The sequence below is a fragment of the Coptis chinensis genome, chromosome 3 (genome assembly GCF_015680905.1).
Source record: "Coptis chinensis isolate HL-2020 chromosome 3, ASM1568090v1, whole genome shotgun sequence".
Lineage (NCBI taxonomy): Eukaryota > Viridiplantae > Streptophyta > Magnoliopsida > Ranunculales > Ranunculaceae > Coptis > Coptis chinensis.
In genome coordinates, this window is record NC_141458.1 from 56,157,962 (window position 1) to 56,181,546 (window position 23,585).

The window sequence follows — 23,585 nt, forward strand, 5'->3', positions numbered from 1 at the left end:
GGAATGGACTCCGAGAGCCGAAATCTCAAGGCAAAAGTAGGCTGCAGAGTCGGTAAGAGCAGTAAATCTTTGAGACTGAAGTTCAGACCCTAAAGGATGCCCTTGCAAAATTAGAAGCGAAAAAGGAAGTTGGCCTCCTTCAATAAGGCCATTTGATGTCTATAAGTGAAGATTGGATGGATGCCCGCTCCTTGGGTATGCTTTCAAAAGGGTTGTTTTCATGCGTGCTGGTGTTCGTGGTCTATTGGTTTTTCTATTCTCGTGGGGGAGCATCTACAAGTTGAGAGTGTGCTTGGGCAAGTGGGCTAACCAGAACTACTAGTAACGGGATTTGCCTGCAATAGGAGTAAGGGGAATGGAACTCTTGTTTAAGAACTTTAGCTACGGACTTAGGTTAGCTAGCTCAGCTTCTCCTATGGCTATTTGGATTAAGGAAGTAGGGTAATCTTGCAGACAAAAAGGCCTAATCTAATAATGGTGAGTCGAATCGAGGCCGCGCAGCCGTTCCAAGGCTTTTATGCCACCTAATGGCCTAAGATAGGAGAATGAGGTTCATGTTTAAGTATCCTCCGGGTTTTGCCTATATTCTTTGCTTTAGCGATTGAGTTCCCCTTTTCGGGTGGTAGCGCCTATACATTTTAGTGCTTCGGCTAGTTAGTACATATCAGATATATCCTACAGTGGTGTATGTTATTTGGGGCTTAACCAATATGATTCTCTGTCATAGTTGATTGTATCTCTTTCGTTTAGTAGTTATTGACTTAGTGTGTTAACACATTGTTTGTGTATTTTTTTAATACTGTGTAGAAGTTGTTATATGATTATATTTTTAGTTTACTTATTAAACAAACTAACACATTCTTCTTCATATTGTTTTTTAGGTTATAAGTGAGATAACACGGTAGCTCAATTCAGTTTGTTTGAGATGGATCGGTTGATTAGCAATTTGTTGGATGGGTTATGTAAATTGTATTGTTGTTGGATTATGAGACTTGATTTTGAATCAAGTGCTTAAGTTATTTAATTTTTTTCTCCGTGAATAAATCATGTAATATGAACAAGTTCTTGGAATGATTTATGTTAGTAATAAAAGTATGATTCTTGTTTTCGTAATGGACTCCAGCTGTCAAGTGTCTGAATGTATTGGTGGTGTCGGAATGTATTGGTTTATAGGAATTTTTAGATTTACAGGGAAAAAAAAAAAAAAAAAAAAAAGTTATGGCGGCTTCTAAAGAACTGGTGTGGCATACCAATTCTTGACGGTTTTAGTATTAATTTCTTGGCGCTTTTGTTTCTCGGGATGACACTTAAATAAAAACAGTCATAAATGAAGGTTTATTTTTTGACACTTTTTCTAATAAATTATGACGGTTAAGTAAAACATGTCATGCAAAAGGATCCAGTTATAACGTTTATAAATGAGTTTTTGTCATATTAAATTCGAGCTTTGATGTCAGCTTCTCTAGAATCGTCATCAAAATTATGACGCTTTTGGTTAACTTTTATGACGGGCTCTATAATGACGGTAGTTTTTTTAATGAAAAAATGTCATTAAACCTGTTTCATGACGGCTAAAAGCCGTCATCACAAGTCATTTTTTTAGTAGTGAAAACACTTTTAGGGAGAAGAAAGGTTTCAGCCCAATAAGAATGAAAAGAGGATAACACTAAAGTAATTAGTTGAAGTCTACTTGCATGACTTAAGTGTGTATACTATTCCAGTTAGAGGTTCTTCCAATAACTTTCTCAATAAGATGGAGACAATTTCTAATGCTAAGTTTGGAAGAAACAAGGGGAAGTCCCAAGTACTTGAGAGGAGGTTCAGAAACTTCAACTCCCAAAATATTAGCAAGAGCCTTTCCATCATCAAAACTCATCCTTCCTGTAATCAGAGTTGATTTACTAAAGTTCATATTAAGTCCTGTAGAAAAGGATGTCAGAATCTCATTTATGGCAACAACAGAATCACTACTTCCTTTAGAGAATACCAAGATATCATCGGCGAAACATAGATGAGTGATTCTTATCTTTGAACACTTAGGATGAGGTAGAATGGATTTCTCCAACCGACCTTGCACCATAAGAGCATTTAGGATTTCCATAACACATACAAAGATGTAGGGTAACAAAAGGTCACCTTGTCTCAACCCTATTTTTCCCAGGAAAGTAGCCATAAGGAGCACCATTGACCATTACTGAGAAATAAGGAGAAGTGAAGCATCTAATAATCCAACTCTTAAATTTAGCAGGAAAGGCAAGAGTATTAAGCATATGAATAATAGAAGACCATGCCATAGAATCATAAGCCTTTTGGGGATCCACTTTTAGAGCACATCTTGCAGTACCATGTTTCCCTGTATAGCTTCTCAACAACTCCTAAGACAACAAGATATTTTCTTAAATAGAACGACCAGGGATAAAAGCAGATTGGCTAGGCGCAATAAGTTTATCCATGAAAGGCTGCAATCTCTGAGCTAAAAGCTTTGTAACACACTTATAAATCACATTAGTGCAAGTAATAGGTCTGTAGTCTCCCACTCTAGAAGGAGTAGGGCCTTTAGGAACTAAATTGATGAAAGTAGAGTTAATACTTTTAGGCATATAGACATGCTGAAACATATATTTTATGGAGTTCACAAAATCCTCGCCTACCATAGGCCAACATCTTTTGAAAAAGAAGGCATTATAGCCATGTGGCCCTAGAGCCTTATTATCCTTCATACATAAAAGGATAGACTTAGTCTCATCAAAAGTAATATCTTTTTCAAGTTCTAAGGCATCAAGGGAAGATAAGGTACCTGTCACTTGTAAAGAACTGAAGAAATCATCATCTTGAGATATAACAGCCTCTTGCCCCAACATAAAGTGATAAAAGTTATAGAATTTAGCAGAGACCAGACTAGAATCATTAAGAGTAACACCAGTACTATCCTTAATAGACCATATGAAATTTCTCTCTTTCCTTTCCTTTATAGCATTGAAGAAATATGCATTACACCTATCATTAAATTGTTGCCAATCACAGTCTGCCTTCTGCTTGAGATCTTCTTGCTCCATTTTAACTAATAGAACATAAGTAGCTCTAGCTGCTTTTTCTTGTTGAGAAAGAACATGATCCATAGGGTAAGATTGTAAAATATTTTGAATTCTATGAAGTTCCTGCTTAACATCATAAACTTTAGATTCAAAATGAGAGAACTTCCCTTTAGACTAACCTCTGATAGAATTCTTTAATAACCTCAGCTTAGAGTTTAGAACAAAGACAGGATTTCCTTGTATATACTATATACACACAGACCAAGCCTTAAGTAAAACCTCTTGGAATTCTGGATGAAAAAACGATATGTTACAAAATCTAAAAGGAAGGTGAATTTTCTGAGATGCATACCAGATAATCTTGATGAGAGAGTGATCAAAAACTTCAGGAGGAGAGAAAATGGTCTCAGTTAACATCATAGAAACCCATGCAGAATTTACTAGACAACTGTCAATCTTAGACATTTTCCTTGAAGATTCATCAACATTATTCGACCATGTGAAGAAATTACCAAAATACTTCATATATGAGAGACCAGAGAGGTTGAGACAATCATGAGAGCCTATAGTTTCCCTGGGATGGACAGTTGAACAACCAATTCTCTCATTTGAAAATAGAACATGATTAAAGTCACCTATAACACACCATGGCTCAGAGAAACATGAAGTTAAACTTTTAAGAATATTCCACATAAAAGATCTTTCATAAGGATCATTGCTAGCATAGACAACTGTGAAAAAGAAATTCTTACCATCTGCTAGATTAGTAACACAAGAGTGAATACATTTATCTGACTAAGTAAGCTTCTCAACTTTAATAAAGTTAGGATCCCATCTTATCCATACTCTGCCACTTGGGTTACAATTATAATTGTCACACCAATGCCAACCTCTGCAACATAGCTTCCTAACAGACTTTATCTTGACTTTAGTTTCTACCAGACCAAAAGAACTAATTTATTCTCTTCTCGTACTTTATCAACTACCTTAGCTTTATGATAGTCATTTTAGCCTCTAACATTCCACACACCAAAAGGATTCATCATCATTTAGACTTTTGTTTTTGAGATTTACTCGAAGCATTAGACTTACCTCTAATCTTGATTAAATCAAGATCTTGTTGAACTTTCCCTAGTGTCGGGGCAAAAACTGTAAGCTACCGATCTACCAAGACACTCTTAAGAAACTAACCTTCCAAATATCGCAATACACAGAATGATGCATAGAATATTCAAAATGATTTTGAAAGACATTCAAGTCTTCACTGTTAACTTTGTTTCTTCGGATAAGAAGTTCATCCATCCCCTTGCTCATTAATTAAGATGGCATACACTAGTCTACATAGTTTGAGGCTGGGCAGGCCACGGAACGGATGTTCCAAATAATTTCTCAGGTGAGCTACCTTAAGAAATTTGCATTTTCTTCTCCCATAATTTTCTTTGTTTTGCAGCTCAATTTAGTTCTTTCTTTAACAAATACTTGGATTTCTGACGCTGTGGTGAGTGAAATCAATGAGGATGTGGTTCAGCATAACCTTCAAACTTTGTTTGCTCTCCTAGAGATTATCAGGGACTTGAGTTACCCTAATACAATCGTTGCATGGGTTGTTGCATAACTTGTTCATCCTATTTAGTATGTGATGCCCTACTGGGCATGCTGCAGCTTCAGAAAAGGAAAATGAAGTATGTGCTGAACCTATGGCATCGAGGAGGCTTCCTTGTATTGCTCCTTCAGATATCATCCTCCCTGGTTCATTGGATGATGATGCTCAGAATCCTAACATAGGGGATAGGGTTGAGAATCCAGCATGGCATCGACATTATATCTACTATTCTTCTGACGAAGACGATATTACACCGATTACTGCGAGGAATCCTGATCCTAGCTTAAGATTTTGTAGCTCAGGTTTGCATTCTCTATGAACTACTATCTCCAAGTCTATTTCTATCCTGCCTTCTCTAGTTGTTATGCGAGGCTATAGAGACAGTCTACATGCTGAGGGTGTTTTTGAGGTCACTACTTCTGGTGTTGTGGCTGACTAGAACCAAGTTAGTGCTGATGTGGATGGAAGAGGAACTCCTTATGTTATCCCTGATATTGTGGATGATGTACAGTCTGCTCGCTCTGTCTATGTCTTTGGTCACTCTGGGAACCAAAAAATGAGAGACAATTTTGTAGATAATTGCTCTGCTAAAAAAGTTAGAAAGGACCTTTGTTTCGGTTCGGTACCATTTTCACTATCTTTTTAGCATGCTGAGGAGGTCTTGATTAAGTCATCCATCCTTTTTCGTGAGGTTTATGTCGAGGCTGAGCTAGAACTTCAATGTTCACGGGACCATGTTACCACTTTGTTGGAGGAATGTCATCGACTTAGAGAAACACTGACTGCTCCTGATGAGATGATTGCGTCTAAATACTTAGAGCCGATTACTTTAGGTGATAGGCTCAAGGAGTCCCAGAATGTTGTACAAGCTATGGAGAGTGATCATCATCTAAGTGATGAGAATACAGGTCGTGTGGTGCAGGAAAATTGGCATCTAGTTGAGGAGTTGTGCCTGCTCAAGAATCGTGTTACAGAATAGCCAGCTTGACATCTTGCTTTTCTTATTATTTATCTTTCGTTTATAGTCCGGATATTTTAAAGGCTCCTGCACTTTAGTTATCTTGAACTACTATGATGTTGCCTGTAAGGCGAAGCCATGGACTTTTCTGAAATGAAAAATCTTCAACAACGGCTTGACAATAAAATAGAACTTGAAAAGTATTGGCATGAATATTAGCAAAACTATATACTACCCCCCCAACAGTGCATGTGGATACAATTCACATGTAGTGTTGAAGAAGAAAGTTTAATTTGTGTATACTGGTAAAGTTGAGTATTTTCACCAACATAATGTAAATAGCAATAGAATCGATAAGGAATCTACGTTTGGCGATTCACCAATATTATGTTGGTATAATAACTCGGTTGAATAGATGCAACCAGGCTGAGCATGTTGTCATGCTCAAATTATATATACTGAATGACAGTGAATTTTAGCTAAAGAATAACCCGATTGAAGTGTAATTGGACTAAACCCTTGTAGGTGTTATCATAGACATTTTCGAAAAAGATTATCCCAGTTAGCCTGAAGCATAGCTGGGTTGAGCTTTTTTGTTGTGAAGATCAAATATGACGTTAACGCACATTGTCTGATTCTATGCATATTGTCATTGGTTTAGAGGGTCAATGTCATAAAACCGTACCAAGCGATGTTCTCTATCCAAACTTAGTGGCGCCTCCAAGGGATAGATTGCATCAAGCACTTGGGTTTTTAAAGTCCTAAAAGTTTGGAGTTACCCAGTTCACAAAAAGGACCGAGCCAGAGGGTGGACGCCATTTACTCGGAGCAAAGCACAGTGCGCTTCTGTATGTTAACTTTTTGAACTTCAGGGATTTGTGATTCCCACCGAAGCCAGGCAAGAAGGTCAAAGCCATATACCTGAACCCGATACTTTAGTCGTACGAGATATTTTTCAAGCCTGACGCGCTTGTAGCACTTGCCTCATCACCGGCCCCAGCCGATGCCAAGGGTTTTCACATATAGGATGATCGCTCAAGTCTGTACCAGGCTAGAGGGTCAATGCCATTCACCTGGATTATATAATTTGAGCTGGAAGAACATCAACTCAACCAAGCGCGCTGAACACTTGAACTTGGATTATAACAAGAGAGGTGAGGCTCCTTACTTGAACAAACATGCTAAACATTGGAACCTGGATTTTTATAGGGGGAGTTTGATTACCACATTAAACCTGACCAAGCGCTTTGAGTGGCAAAACTTGAATTTCAGAATAAATGGAAGGGATTAGCCACCAGTCCCATTTTAACCAGGTGCGCTAAACGCTTGAACCTGAATTGTATAGTAGCAAGTAGGAAGTAGTTCACCAATTCTAACTTGACCAAGCGTACTGAACACTTGAACCTGGGTTTAGGGTTGAAGATTGAGCACATAAGAATGATTTTCTAAGTTCAGTCTAGCTTTGCTTTACAAACTTTGGTGCTGAAGTGAAAACCTTGTGGAACTTCAAAAGCTCATAAATACTTCAGATATTAATTTGACTATGGCAAAGAATTTATAATAACATGCCTAGACTTTCTTGGATTAATTTCTACAAGTGTTGAGGCTTTGACGCCCTCAACATTGTTTTTGGATATGCTAAAATATCCAAAATATTCTAGTTCATTCTGATATCTCTGCATCCCGCAGAATAACTTGTATTGAGGTTCATCTCATCATCGTGGGCCTTAAACTGGCTTCTCCACATGCTTTATTTGTTGCAACTGATGCACTGTAGACGCCCCTAGTAACGCTGAAGTGCCCCTTCTGTATGGGAAATTTGGAAGCATATTGACATGAGAACTTGAGATTGGCTAGATATAGTTGGAGATGTAGTCCACTAGAACAAAGTAAATTATGTAATGTAGACTAATTTTGATAGATCATTTCTTTATTGAATCACAATTGAAATCAATGACAGAAGTAGCATATTAGCTATAAGATATGAACCATGTTGTGATGATCACAATATCTTGGTGTAGACAACAAATGTTTTATACCGAGCATGCTGAGCTTGATTATCCGATTTCAACCCTCAGAAACTGAGCATGCTGAAGTGGATGACACTCTTGTTTGAACCTCCAAAGATAATTAATGTTGCCAGATGATTCTGAAGAACAAGGTAAAGTAATTGTTTTAATTTGTTCCGGCTAGAATGATGCCGTTGACATAGACAATTAATTAGGCCTAAAGTTTTGCTGAAGTCACCCCCAGTGATGTTAAAGTTTCTAAAATTTCAAATCTTCCTCAACAGTAGCATACCTATATGCCCGCACCAGATACTCTGTGGGTACAATTTTTCCTTTTAGGGCTTCAGCCTAGATCAATAGAGTCGTGCCTATATTGCCTGAAATTTGTCTCAGCCCTGCGGGGGTTTTGCTCTTTGCCTCCATTGTAACCACCCACAGAATTATGGCGGGCTTCGATTTTGTGGCTTCCAGTGTAACCACCCACAAAATTATGGTAGACTCTGGTTCTGTGGTTTTGGGTGCGGCTGGAGGCATGGCTCCTTGGATGATGCCTCCTCTTTGGAAGCCTGCTCTCCCTTGGTAGGAAAGATTCCTGCTTAATGTTTTCTTCCCTAGGCCTTTTGTCGTCATTTCTCCTAAGCATATCCTTTTCTCTGGTCAGCCTGAGCAACATAGACATTAGAGTTTTTCCATCGGATGGGTGATCATCGTGGCTCAAATCCTAAGGGGCCGATTCAGGCCCAAGGCGCTCTTGCAAATGCCTAGGCAATATGGATGGTCCAGATTTAGTGAAAATACCACTCGACCGAGGCCCAAGGCGTTGCTGCAAACGTTGAGGCAACATCGAAGGTCTTGCCCTAGTAGATGCAAATCCGTCTCCGTGTGTGACGACTCAAGTATCCCTAGTTGCATCTTGTTCCCCTGCTAGAACGGTAATTTATAGGTTCTCCACCAAATCTTCTTCTTCATGCTGAGTGTCCAAATTCTGTGGGGAAATCTGACGAGCATGCTGATGCTGAGCATGAACCTCGTCAGCAACTATGTGTTATGTTATTTCAGCATTAGGAGGAAGGTTTTGTGCAATTTCTGGAGCCTAACTGTTGTCATCCAACTTTTGATTTCTTTTGGATCTACCAGCAACCATTGATCATGATACTCAATAAAAGAGAAGAACGTTGTCATGGGATGCTCCCCACAGACGGCACTAAAAGATGTCGAGGCAAAAACTATAAGCTATAGATCTACCAAGACACTCTTGAGAAATTGACTTTCCAAATATCACAATCCACAGAATGATGCACAAAATATTCAAAGTGACGGTGAATTGGTTTGTTTTGATGTTGAGAATGAACCACTTTTTAGTTCGGTGGCTGCCTACATACCCCAGAGGGATCAAGTCTCGGAAAGTCTACAGCGTATAGAGCTTCCAATGTAGTTCTATTGGAAGACCCTTCAATCTTTAATCACCCAAAACCCGAGAGAATCTCTCGCTCTGGATCCTTATCCCCAGTTTTCAGGTACATTGAATAGAGTCATAACCTCCGGATTCTGTGGGATCCAGCTGGGCCTTGTTTTTTCAGCTGATTACGGGCTTATAGTGAGGCTTGACCCACATGCCATGGTGTGCCCTGGCTACGAACCTGGGCTAAGCCTGCAGATATGAAGGGTCCAGTTTGGGGGCAATGTCCTGCCCAGCTGGTCCATAGAGACGCTGTGCTGCTAAGCATTTTTGTGCCCTGGCTACGAACCCGGGCTAAGTCTGCAGATATAAAGGATCTAGTCCGGGTGCTATATCCAAATAACATGCTCAGTTGGTCTGGACGCTGTGTTGTTGAGCATTCCATCAAGCTGGATGTCTCATTGTACACAATCGATCAAACGAGGCCACATAATAGGAGGATCAGATAATGTCATGTGGCCCATTTATGAGGGTCCACACATCTAGAATCTTTTGTTTAGCCTACCTATGGAACCTAGCACTCACAGGGCTAAAGGTATGAATACCAGCATCTGCAAAAGAAGGGGATCTCTCTTTATAAGCATGGTCTGAGAAATATTCCTTTTCACTCAAAGGAGAATCTGGTTCTAACTTATTCTCATCCTCTTGGCTCAACTTTTCCTTTAAGAAAAGTATAGTATCATTTGGATCATCATCACCATTACAAATAATTGGGTCATCCTCAAGGTGTGAACTTGGGGACCAAATGGACGGATTCGAGTCAGTGACAGCTAGCTTGGTCAAGGTGTGAACTTGGGGACGGAAGTCTAATTGCCAAAGTTGTTGGGGACATAACTCTAAAAAACTGCATTTTTTATTACAGATGCTATATTTTACTATTATTCTATTGTTTCCTTTATTTTAGTTTGTTTCGCTAATCCTCTTTAGTTAATGTATCACTACTGTTCCCTTTAGATATCAGAGGATACATATGCAGTATAGAAGAGCAGCAAGATGGTCAGCGGTTCTTTTAGTCTCTCTATAAACACGGTTAAAAGTTACACTTACAGAACTAGGAACTAGCCTAATATTGGTGCACAAATGTTCGGACAGTATCAGCTCCAAGCTACTAGAATATTAGTTGAGTAATACTACACTGACACAGGATATCGACACAGTCAACCAACACACTAAGGTGGCTGGTGATGTGTCATGTCCACATAATCAAAAGTTAAATATACCTTTTTACTTTTCTATTCTGCCGATAAAAAACCCTTTACATTCTCGTGCTCTCTCTCTCCCATCTCTTACCTTTCTTCATGTTTAGAACCACAACGGTTTTCAAAGGATGGGTATGAAGAACATATGCAAGTAAACCATCTGGCACCAACATTACTCTCAATATTACTTTTACCGAGAAAGTTGATCTGAGTATAAAGATCTGGAATCCCCAAATGATCAAAGCGAGAGCTTATTACAAGAGGCATTTTAAGAGCAAGGCATCTGAAAAGCAAGGATAAGTGAGATTCTATTGAGGATGTGTTGAATATATGTTCCTAAAGGATGGAGAAGAGTTTGTTGGAAATGAGTAAAGTGTACGTCATCTCAAGGTGAACAACTTGATGACGTTGAAAGAACAAAGCAATTAACGACTGCTAAAGTCATCCGAAATTGGAAACCGCCTTTTGAATCAGAACCCTCTTCTTTAACACTAGTTGCTTGAATTAGGTTGCAAGCAACAACCTCCATATATATATACAAAGGGTTCAAAAAAATGTATTAAGAGTTTTGTTCATTTATTTATTGAAATTAGTGCATAGTTCTTTGGACTACCTTTTCGAGCAGCTTATTTTTAAGTTTGATATGTATTCTTGAGAGAAATGCAATATGCAAGAATGTAATTTGATTAAGGCATAGAAGAAGAAATAAACATTTGATTATAGGATCGGCTATTATATATATTGTGCCTCTTCGGTATTTTGAAACTTAAAAGTTAAAACTACATTGAGGATCAAGTACCTTTTCTTTAGGGTACTTTAGGGGACCTTCATACTGCAAAGACACAGGATTCTTAGTTGATTGGATATGGAATCACTGGATCTATCAATGCCAACAACAATTGATTCGAACAAAATAACCGGATGAATGGAAAGGTCCAGAGTCTGCGACAATGCTTGTCAAGATAGGAATAGTCATTGACACTTGGGAGTTATTCAGATTTGCACCTTGGATATAGTTGAATAACCTATGGAATCCAAGTTTAGTGGCTTTCTCAAAAGAAATGTCACTTAACAGAGCAAACATCCATCTTTGAGAATCTCTGTAAAAGTCTAATCTCAAAATCAGATTCAGTGTGAACAACTGTTAATTGGGGTGACTCAATTCCATTACTTAAGATGAATATACTTTCAGAATTAGGACATAAAGCTCAACTTTCCATTTTCCAGCAGCCCAACATCAGTATCCAATAAGGATTAGTAGTCATATGAAACTGGAAACTCTCCTCCTTTAATTAAGATTAAAACTAAAATTAGAAAATCTCATAAATACCGCGTCCGCGTAATCAGAACCCAACAAGAATTAGAAATCCTCTTTTTCCCCTATATATAATAACCCTTTCTCTATTACGTCATACATATGCAACAAACTCACAAGCCAAGGAAAAAAAAGTCACAAACAAACTCATAACCCTAGCTTTCTATTCCAGTTGTTTTTCCTTTGTTTTCAACAACAAATATAGTAGTATAGTAGAAGATATTATCATGTGTACAGTAATGTAAAGAGATAAGAAGACATTCCACATTTGAGTTGGAATACAACATATCTCTCCTTCAAACTGATATAAAGACCCTAAGGATGCCTAAAGGTGCTCCCATATTTCGGCAAGCCTCACCAACAGTTGGTGTGTATACAAGTGGGAGTAATTCCTCAACATTATAAATAAGAAGCTTGTAGAACAACATTTCATTATATTCAAGAATGTATATTGGATTTTGGTGGATTTGAACCACCGTCTCTTGAGATGTCGTAGAGATGCACTCAGATTCTCAAGTGCTTTACCGTTTAAGCTAAAAATCCACTTAGGTATACAAAAAGAACATCTACACATACCCAAGGATCAATTACCCAAAAAATATTTGCATTCATGCAGCATAAACGTGTAGTATAAAAAACTTGAAAAAAAAACACAAACAAACCATGAATATGCCATAGTCTTGTCTTGATTCAGTAGACAAACTAGAAAAAGTTTCCCAATGACCCAAATCAATATATCTCCAAGCTAAGCAGAATCATTAGAAAGAACCTTCAATCATAAAAAGTCCAATAGTAGAAAACCAATTGACTAAACAACAATCTGACAGGAAAAGAAATTGTCAAACATAAAGTTAAACTTGAACCATCTCAAGCAAAAAGAGCATATTTCTGCTAGTGCAGAACACCTGAGATCACAATCAAGTTTCATATTTCTTTGACAATAGTTTGAAATGTCCAAACTTTTTCAGACATTTTTTCAAACAGGTCATGTGCCTTACTGCTTTTAGTTTCTATCTTTTTGAAGTATGTATGCAAAACTTTTTTCTCCAATGAACTAAAAGTTACAGACGCAAGGATTATTCTTGACTAGAATTAGTTATCTTTCTGAGAGAGATTTGAGGTCTCATCCATCAAACGGTGGGGCAAACCTCGGTGCCATATTTTATGACTAGACTGTTTATAGAACAATTTGGCTAGTGGAAGTGAAAGCCAACAGAGAAAAACACACACGAACCAAACTAGAAAAAATTACCTGTGCAAGTTGCTACTCCAAACTAGAAAATTTCCTTTTGCCAGAATTAACATTCATGTCTTCAGCATTGACAAAGCCAATAGTATGCATCTGGGAAAAAATTAAGAAAAAAAAAAATTGATTGGATACGTCAGTGCAATAGGAGATTAATTCTTCAGATAAAGTTATGAAGTAAATAGCTTTATAACACAATTTTATCAATAATGAAGAATGGTATATAAGGAACTTACAATAGAGTTCACATTAATAACGCGGCTTGGGGAGTCTCTAATAAGAGACGGTAAAAGTAATATTGAGAGTAATGTTGGTGCCAGATGGTTTACTTGCATATGTTCTTCATACCCATCCTTTGAAAACCGTTGTGGTTCTGAACATGAAGGTAAGAGATGGGAGAGAGAGAGCGCGAGAAGGTAAAGGGTTTTTTATCGGCAGAATAGAAAAGTAAAAAGGTATGTTTGACTTTTGATTATATGGACATAACACGTCACCAGCCATCTCAGTGTGTTGGTTGACTGTAGTGTAGTATTACTCATCAAAAATGGACTAAACGGCTAAACCTGTGGAGTTACTGATTAATTAAACCTAAGGAAGGTACTACCAGCATCAAAGAGAGGCTATGGAGATGTCTAAGAGGTCCTACAACTTTGCCTAGTGTCTAAATCTGGAAAGATTGAAATTGCATCAGACTCTCAGAGAAACTAATATGAGTAATACTACACTGACACAGGAAAGAACCAACTAACATTGTATTTGAAGTCCCATACAATCCTTAACAATACTCCACATCATTGATTGACTGTCGGGGCAAAAAAAAATGAACTAGTAGGGAGACATCCCTCATCAGTACGTGTCTGTTTTATTGGTAAAAGAAATTGGCTTTGTATCATATGAATTGATGTTACAATTTAGTACATGTGTGATTCTGAATTTCATGTGAAGAGAAGAAATGGCGCCATTGTGAGGAGTACTGCATGGCAGTGTTTTATGGAAAGAGATTTATGGGCGTCAAAGTCGGCATTGGCGTAGCAACAGACATTTACTATTTCTAAAATTGAAAGAATGAATGCAATCCTCATTTCTTCCTCGATGTGTGTATTGTTCTCCCTCTCTTCTTACAACACATTTTCATCCCATTCAAATTCTTATATAAATCACATTATATCCTCCTTTTCTTCATGGATTTTAAACTCAATGACGGTTCATCATCAGTCGGTAACCTAACTACTGCTGGAGCTGGTTGTATCTTATGCGTCTCAAGTGGAAGGTGTGTGATAGCTATTGCTAAACCTTTAACACTACTACAATGCTTTGGCTATTGAAATGGTGACCTGAGAGTGGGTTTGCTTGCTACGCGTCTCAAATGGAAGGTGTGTTAGATGTTACCGAACCTATAACACTACTACAATACCTATATGTATCAGATGATGTTCATGATGCTCCTACGTCAGTCATCATGCACTACTAGATATTAGTGAACTGGAGGCAAGGTTTATTTTATACTATTACTATTGCCAACACCGGTAGAAAACCAAAGTTTCCTTCTGCATCTTGTTGCTTTTTGGTTTTTTAACACCTGTAAAAGCATTCATAACTTGCCATTACACTTTACATGGCTACATATAAGGAAAAAAAATGTTTTCTCTCTTCTATCTCGCACCAGAACAAACAAGAAAGTTTGTAAAGACATGTTTTCTCTTTTCAATCTCACACCATTCACACAAAAGACTACCTATCCTCAAGTAAGTTGTCAGACTGTTAGTATGTGAGAGAGGTGTACTTAAGTGAGAAGGAGTAGGTAAGATGATAGTGATGTTTCACAAAAGTAGTATGTAAGAAATTGTACGGAAATAGAATGGGTGGAGAGGAGAATTTTAACAAAGTAGAGTTTTATTGAATACTTGAAGCTAATTAGCTTGATTACAAAAGTGAGTGGTCATGGATATTTATAGGCTCACACCACCGACTTTAGCAAGAGTCTAGTAACTTCTTGCTTGAGTCTTATCTACTTGTTTCTAGAGTTGTCCACTAGATATTTCTTACTCCAGTCAAGTAGATATTTCTAGTATTTACAAGTACTAGATATTTCTCATATGTTCTTACTATATGTAGAACAATATGGAGAATTGTAGATGCTAAGTGCATTAATTTTAACATAGACAACACCTGTTTTTAAAGATGTTTTGGCTTTCTGAGGCAGCACCATTAGTAAGTGGTGTCAATAACCCATGTGGATTAGAGATATAGAAGAGGCTGTGGAGAGAAAGAAACAAGACATTGCAGAAATGACAGAAACCTAAAAGTTTGAAAAAAGCAAGAGATGTACTTGGAGGTGACTAGCAATATTGTGACGAGTTAGACAATCTATGCCCATAAGCTCTAAAATCCTCGAGGGGACTGCCTTATCCATGCCAAGCTGCTCCACTGCTTGAACAAATCTTCTATGCAGTTCTGGAGTCCAATCCACCTACACAAAATCCATTAAAAATAAACTTTTGAGAGAGGGTCACTTAGCTCATCCCACAAAATGTTCATGAGAGAGAAAGAGATAGAGGGTTCCTACTTTCTAGTATTTATTTCAGGAGGTTATGGTACTCAACTAGACTTTATCTGAACATCTACCCATGACTTCTCTATCACTCTAGCTACTTCATGAAATATGTGACTTCCAATAAATACTCGATGGATGAGAAAGATCGAATTTGAAGTCAGAGAATTCAAAGCAAGCTTCCTTAATAATATCTTAACTAGTTAAGGTTATCGAAAATAAAAACTAATAAGTTACAACCTAACTGTTGGAGTTATCCCTCACATGAGGAAGAAAGAGAGAATCCGGTGGTGTTTGCATGAAGAAATTTGAGCTAGCGAAAGCTCGGACTTGCCCAAGGGAGCCTTGGAGAGAGAGAGAAAAAGAAGATAGTTTTTTTCAGCATCTCACGAAACAGACTGTTGAGGGCGTGCGCACTCAGATTTGGCCTTGCCAAGAGCGCGCCCGTGCCCATGTCTAGCATCTCACGGAACAGGTTGGTTGAGGGCGCGCGCGCTCGCATTTGGCCTTGCCAAGAGCACGCCCACGCCCACGCCCATGTCTAATTTCGCAGTTTCTATTTTGCTACAATAACCGCGAGATTGCGGTTTACTATATAAATAGAAATAAGGTTTTGGAAAACCTAAGTTTTATAGAGAAACCCAATTTTGAGAGGAATCAAGATTGAGAGAAAACCTTTGCAGAAAGAAAAGCCTGTAAAGAGAGAGGAGTGATCTAGTAAGGTGGAGAGACTTGAGAGGAGTGATTGTAATCTTCCTTCTCATGTTATAAAAGGATTAGCTCTTGTGGAAGTAGGCACCATTGGCCGAACCACGGTATATCTTTGTGTTGTGGTATGTTTTACTTCTTTGCATTATTATTTGTTATTAATAGTTGTTTAGAGAGTTGGGCATTCTAGCTAGGTTTTAGTTGATAGTTAGAATTTGTTTAAAGTAGTAGTGTGTTCATATTACAAGTTATCTGTGTAGTGGGGATCGATTGGAATCATTATTCCCCAACACTAACTGTTTATGACGAACCAAGAAACATACTCATGCTAACAAATTCTACCTTATCTAGATTATTTAAAATCTAATCAAAATTTACCTTCATTTTTCACTTCCCATGTGACTTCAATGATTTTTGACCTTTATGATGACCTTCTTTTGGAGATGAATTCACCTTAACTGATTCATGTGTCTTGCTTACTATTTCTTCTCCTAGATTTGAATTCAATCCAGAACTTGAACCTGAACCTGAACCTGACCCTCTATCTTCTTCTTCTCTTCTTTCATTGTCCTCTACCTTTTCGTTCAAATAGGGGCCGATTAAACTCGACTCCTCTCTTGCACTAAGTGAAAACTCACCAAAGATGTCCGAATCCATCTCCAAGTCTGGCAATACGTCTCCTTCACCGTTGCCAATAAATATATCATCGAAATCAATATCATCAAGCAAAGAGAACCCGTCGAGGTCAAGTGAAAAGCTCTCCATCTCTCCTTCCCTTCCATTGCTAGTACTTGTACTTATCAAAGATGATACAACGAGCATTCCAATTTTTTTACAAAAAAGGAATATAACTTGGTAACCACTTATATATATGTTATTATATATCTCGCTCTAAATCACCTACACCCACATAAGGAGATTCCAGGACTCGAAATTGCAACAAAATTCTATTCTAGAAGTAGAAGTGTATCAAACTTTTAGAAAATGGTTGCTAGCAAAATGACTACAAAAGGAGGGAGGACTAATGTAGTGTAATATGATGTCGCACTGTACCCAATTACCGTGACCTATCTCTTTGCTCGTATTCTAGCTTTATTTTGGATTGGCTGTACCCATTAGGTTGGCTACGTACCCATTTCGGGATCAAGCCGCCGTAGTTCACTCCTCACCCCATTCTACCTCCCTCCCCTCATTTTCCTTTTCTCTTCTCTTCCTTTTTATATCCCTCTCATAGGTTTACTTCATGGGTCACAGTGTGGTCTTGGGCCCACTCTCTTGGCCCAATACATACTGTGGTCTGGACCCTATCTCTTGGTCCAATACCTATGGGATACATCCCTAAATATGGCTACTACAATGCCCCCTCGATCCCGGGTTCGGTGATGAAGACGGCGGACTCGAGAAGTTCTTGAACCTCCTTGTCTCTCCTTTGAACTCTAGATATCCACAGTATCCTGTGACTGTTCCCTCAGGACGTTTCATATTCATGTACTCTGCTACTGGACCGTATGTCCGTGAAGTACTCAGCCCCTACTCTCCTTTATAGAACTCATTACCCTCTTTATGAAGGGTCTCACCCCTTCACTCTCACTCCTCAAACTCAACATCATGTCCACGAAGGGTCTCAGCCCCTCCGTAGAATGTAGTCTTCTGAAATACGATACTGGAAATTTGATCAAGCTCTGTAGAATATCCAGTAGCAACTCAGTCTGCCCCCAAGTTTGATTCGGACACGAACGTGCGCAGAGGGCTCATCCCCCCCGCACTCATTAGGATAGCTCCCCGACATAACCGCGCCCCTCCGCTCTCCTTTGTAATGCTCATCCGGGAACAACTCAGCCTACCCCATGTTTGATTCAAACACAAGGGTCCGCAAAGTGGCTCATCCCCCCACTGTCTTGGAAATGTTTGGGGCAGCTCAATTTGCCCTCAAGTTGAATTCGGACCTCATCATCCGCGAAGGGCTCATCCCCCCGGCTGCCTTGGAGATGCTGGGGGCAGCTTAGTTTCCCCCTAAGTTGAATTCGGGCCACATCGTCTACGAAAGGGCTCATCCCCTCCGCTGCCTTGGAGATGTTTGGGGCAGCTTAGTTTTCCCCCAAGTTGAATTCGGACCTCATCGTCTGCGCGAATGGCTCATCCCCTTTGCACTTACTCATGGAACTCGATATCCCATCCGCAAAGGGCCTCATCCCAAATTCTCTTCGATGCTCTGTGAAACTCTACGTCATGTTCGCGAAGGGTTTCATCTCCCCTACTCTCTGGCTTAGAGGCAACTCATTTTTCCCCAAGCTTGATTCGAACACTGCGGTCCACGAAGGGCTCATCCCTCCGTTCTCTAGCTTAAACACAACTCATTTTGCCCCAAGCTTGATTCAGACACTGCGGTCCACGAAGGGCTCATCCCCCCCCCCCCCCCCCGGTTCTCTGGCTTAGATGTAGCTCATTTTTCCCCCAGCTTTATTTGGACACTGTGGTCCACGAAGCCCTCCCCTTCTTCTGGGCTTGGAGGCAACTCATTTTGCTCCAAACTTGATTTGGACACTGCAGTCCATGAAGGGCTCATCCCCCCCCGTTCTCTGGCTTAAAGGCAGCTTATTTTGCCCAAAGCTTGATTCGGACACTACGGTCCACGAAGGGGCTCATCCCCCATTCTTTGGCTTAGAGGCAACTCGTCTCTATCTCTTCCCACATAAAAGTAGACCAAACATCTTCTAGTCAATATGTGCGGACAAATTCTCAAGGCATTGAGAGATAACAGTGTACATGTATGTAACTCAGTGCAAAGATATCATGCCCTTAATGTGAAATGTAAGTCACCACTACATAGAGACACAAACAGACTTTGAGGTTCCCCGTATAGCTAGTACGGGGCTCGACCCCGGTCTTACTTAATATTATATATATCATGCAATAAACCTTTAATGCAGAAAGTAAACTCTTTGATGACAATACTAGTGTATGCAAATAAGGTAGTAAATGAGGTGAGATGGATCCATCTCTTAATACCAACTCAATCTCAACTTTGTAACCTGAAACTTTCATATTTGAGTTTTGCACAAATAGCACGTGAGTTTTAACGAAGAACATTAATTCAGCATAAATATTTGCATACAAATATAATGGCGATCATGTGCTCCATATAGTGTACCATCCATCTTACCCTGAGGTGTACAACCACATTTATCATCCACGACCACCCAGAGCGAATAGGTTTGCGGAATACCATGAGGTCTGGGGACAATCCCAATCTGTCCCCACATACATCTCTACCAAGGATGGGGACAAGGCTTGCTTGCCCCTAGTGTAACTATGGCTGACGGCCGAGTCACTACTCGTTCGTCTATTATGTACATGACGGTAAAAGAAACCAGTTACCTGCCACGGTGTATGCCTCTCTACGTTTCTTGTAATCATCTTACCATCCGTATTCATACGCTCCAAGTCGTTGATCTCAGCCTCAATCTATTGATCTCATTGTTCCTCTGTCTCCAACTTCCTCGCCGTCGATGTTGTTACATTTAATACTTTACAAAAACTAAAATCACTAATATCACAAAGGAGACTATGTTATCCCTTGTTAGATCCACCGCCCCTTTGGCAATACTCGACGTGATTGAAATACCATTTTTGAGTGCCCAACACAAATCCAAAGTGGTACACCTAGATCGTCCCCTTACCGCACTAGCCCTAGTCCGCACACTACTAGTCCACCAATGCACACCCTATGCCACCCATTCCCACACTATGCCGTAGTCCACACACTACACCACAGCTAGCCCACACGCCATCAGTCCACCCATGCTCTTACCGTATTTACCGGGGAATGTACGACATGTAAATGTTGCTCCTCGAGATAGATTGTGTGATACAATTGATAAGAGCATCAACATTTTCTAAACAAAGAGGGAGGTCTTATTGACCACAACCCAAGCACCCAAAACTTCATTTTCGAACAGACTCATACAGCCCAAATGGCAAAGAGGCACAACAACATCCAACTAAGCCCATTTTACCAAGATCTGAAATGGGTCCAAACTGACCCATTTCCCCATCTTCTCCAGTCACCACCAGATCTACATGCAACTAAAACCCCAGTAAGAGTAGTATAATCTGGCTGCAACCCTGACTTCCCCATCTCATAAAATAATCTCAAAGATTATCTACTCTGCCCATGAACAACAAGCCCATTAATTAATGTTGTCCACGTGATAACATTTCTTTTCGGCATTCCATAAACAAGCGACCCATTTCAATTGATCCACATCTCGAGTACGTATTTATCAAAGAAGTACCAAGTGCAACAGTAACATCTAACCCATTTATGTAAATAAAAAAGTGCACCTATCTATCCAATTCAACGGAACCTAAGTTCAAAACCATTGTAATCACACTGACCATTGTTACCTCATCTAGTCTTATACTTGTAAAAAGTTGCATCTCTCGAAACAAACCTAAGGCCATCATTGAAACCATGGTATACTAAACAAGCAATAATAGAAGACCAAGAAACCTCTCTTTCATCCATCTCCTCAGACACCTTTAACGCAATATCAACTTCCCTAATGTGGTGGAAAACCTCTCTTACATTTTCCCAACAAACCTGGGTTCAAACAAGTTCGAATTCCCCACAAACGGTGCCATTTGTCGCACCCAATTACCACGAACTATCTTTTTGCTCGTATTCCAGCTCTATTTTGGATCGACTGTACCCATTTGTCGCACCCAATTACCGCGACCTATCTCTTTGCTCGTATTCCAGCTCTATTTTGGATCAGCTGCACCCATTAGGTTGCCTACGTATCCATTTCGGGATCAAGCCGTCATAGTTCATTCCTCACCCCATTCTGCCTCCCTCCCCTCCTTTTCCTCTTCTCTTCTCTTCCTTTTTATATTCCTCTCTTAGGTTTACTTCATGGGCCACAGTGTTGTCTTGGGTCCACTGTCTTGGCCCAATACATATTGTGTGTCTGGACCCTATCTGATACATCCTTGAATATGGCTACTACATATGACTTGGTTTGAATTGGCTTATAGACAGCAAGAGGAGTGCGTCAAGGTTGGACCACAACCACAACTTAGTCGAGATTTCTGAGATTTGTTTTATGTTTTTGTTTGGGCTTGAAGAGTTGTTTCATTTTTATAGGACTTGTGGACGCAGATTTTTTCAACATTCAAAAAGAGGACTCTAAAGGGGGGATACACTCAAGCTCTTTTGTTTTGGTTTTGTTTTTCAAGGCAGGTGGGAGACTTAATTAAAAGGGATAAAACTCCCAAATTGATGTTAGATTGGTGGGGTTTGAGTCTATCTATTTAACAGTAAAATGAACAAAATAATATTATTGTGTTAGTTCTCTTTACAATGACTAGTTTATCCCTATTTTACTGTTGTGTCTACATTGTTTAACCTTATTTTACTAAGGACACACTTCTTATATGGTTCTACTCTGTCATGATCATTTGAGTGGCTGATAAGCAATAGATTTAAATGTTGGCTAGCTAGTCGAAGTATATGATGCATTGATCGAGAGAATGAATCCTTCATTTTTTTTCGCTAAAGGTAATTTGTAATTTTGTATTAAGTAAAAAAATGAGTTCCAAGAATAGTTATCGGTGACCAGTCATTACAATTTGGCGCATTATAGTGCAAATCCCCAGGGGCGGCCCTGAGCACAGTAGATTTAGGCAAGTGGCTGGGGCCCTAAAAAATTGGTGCGAACAAAAAAGGCCCCATTTTATCGTAGCTAGTAAGAACAAGAAAATTAAAGCAAAGAGAGCTAAGTTGGTACCAACACTTGTTTTCAAATAGATAGTCATAGTTTCAAGCCTCTCCAAGTATTAATATTTTAATTAGAGCCTCACATTTGGAACTCGACATCCCCCCCCACACACACACAAAGTCTCAGGGTCGTCCCTGAAAATCCCCGGCCTCAAGATAAATTAAGAAGAGAATATGAAGTATATATAGAGTTAGGGTCTTCAATCCTCGGAATAAAGTATGCACGCGTATTCCACCATTGCTTAGCTCCTTTAGCTTAGGTAGTGATACACCTTTCCTTGCACGTGTGTCAATTGAGAAGGGTTTTTTTTTAAACAAATAATAGGGTTACGCATACCCTTGGACCGGAATAAAAATCTGATGAAAACCTTTCCTCCGACATCAGTAGCTACAAGCTCATCTAGTGTAGCATCAAGAGGTGGGTAGTTACATACATATTGATCATTACTGGAAGAAGACATACTAGCTAAGTAATTCGCACTCCTATTTACCTCTCTATATACATGACAAAATTTAATATCAAGTAAGAGAGCAACTAGCTTAGTTATAGCTCCTACAATGTTCAGACAACACCAAGGCGCTGTCTTTTTCCCTTTCAGAATTTGAATTGCCCTTTGTTAGTCTGACCAAACTTGAATTAGAGTAAGTTTAGTCTCCAGACATAAAGAGAGACCTACTTCTATTGCTTTCAGTTCTTGGAATAGAACTGACCTCCTGACTCCACCTCCTGAATATGTGAAAATCACATTTCCTTCATGATCAATAGTAATGCCACCAAATCCAACTCTCTGGTCAACTACTGAATTGTCTGTGTTGAGCTTACCTTGAAATACCTTGTGGGTGGCAACTTCCATTTGCAGAGAGTAGGATTTCTAATCGAGTACTTCACCTGTATATCAAGTCTTAAGAGTAAGGCCTTGATTTTTGTAGTGTCAATCACAGAGTCTATCTTGATGTTAATGTAAAGCTTCATGTCCTTTAAAATGTTACTTGCCAGGTGCTGCCAAGTAGTATTTTGGTTCTAAAACCTCCTTCCATTTCTTTCTAACTAAAGATAGCCAATGGTAGCATATACATAAGCTTTATAGACTTCAGCAGTGAGATTTTTTTCCTGCAATAGTTGATAATGCTGCACCATTCTTCATTTGAGCTTTTCACTATGTTTCCCAATCCTAGAGCCTATTTCACTCTTGACCAAACATTAGTGGAGTAATGACAGTAAAAAAACAAGTGTTTAGAGTTTTCTCTCTCACAATTGAAAAAACAACATTGAGAAGTGTTTATGACTTTCTTGTGCATGAGTCTATCTTGGGTGGGTAAGTTGCCCGAGAACAATTGCCATCCATTTAAAGAATGTTTGGGCAACACTAGTTTTCCCCATACTATCTTGCACCAGTTTGGATTCTCTCTTTTCTTTCTAAGATCATGGTCAGCTGAGAAGTTCATTTCTCTCCATGTGGATGAAATGAGTAGCCACTCCATTTTGCGTCGTGCATGTTCCCCAGCCGACTTGCAATGTATGCACTTTGTTTGTGTTAAAAGTTGCGGCTGCTAAAGTATAATATGTTTGGATCCAAAGCCTCATCCAACCAAGCTCAATTGCTTTAGTTATACATTCTATGATTACCTAACATTCTGCAACGTAGCTCGTACAGACCCCTAGTCCTCCTATTAGAGTGCCATGAACCACACCATTGTTATCTCTGTATATAACTCCCCACCC

General features: G+C 39.3%; 1 pseudogene; it reads right to left on the reverse strand.

Moving 5' to 3' along the window:
- Positions 1–15,091: 15,091 nt before the first annotated feature.
- Positions 15,092–16,855, reverse strand: LOC147510099 (transcription activator GLK2 pseudogene; annotated as a pseudogene).
- Positions 16,856–23,585: the final 6,730 nt, after the last annotated feature.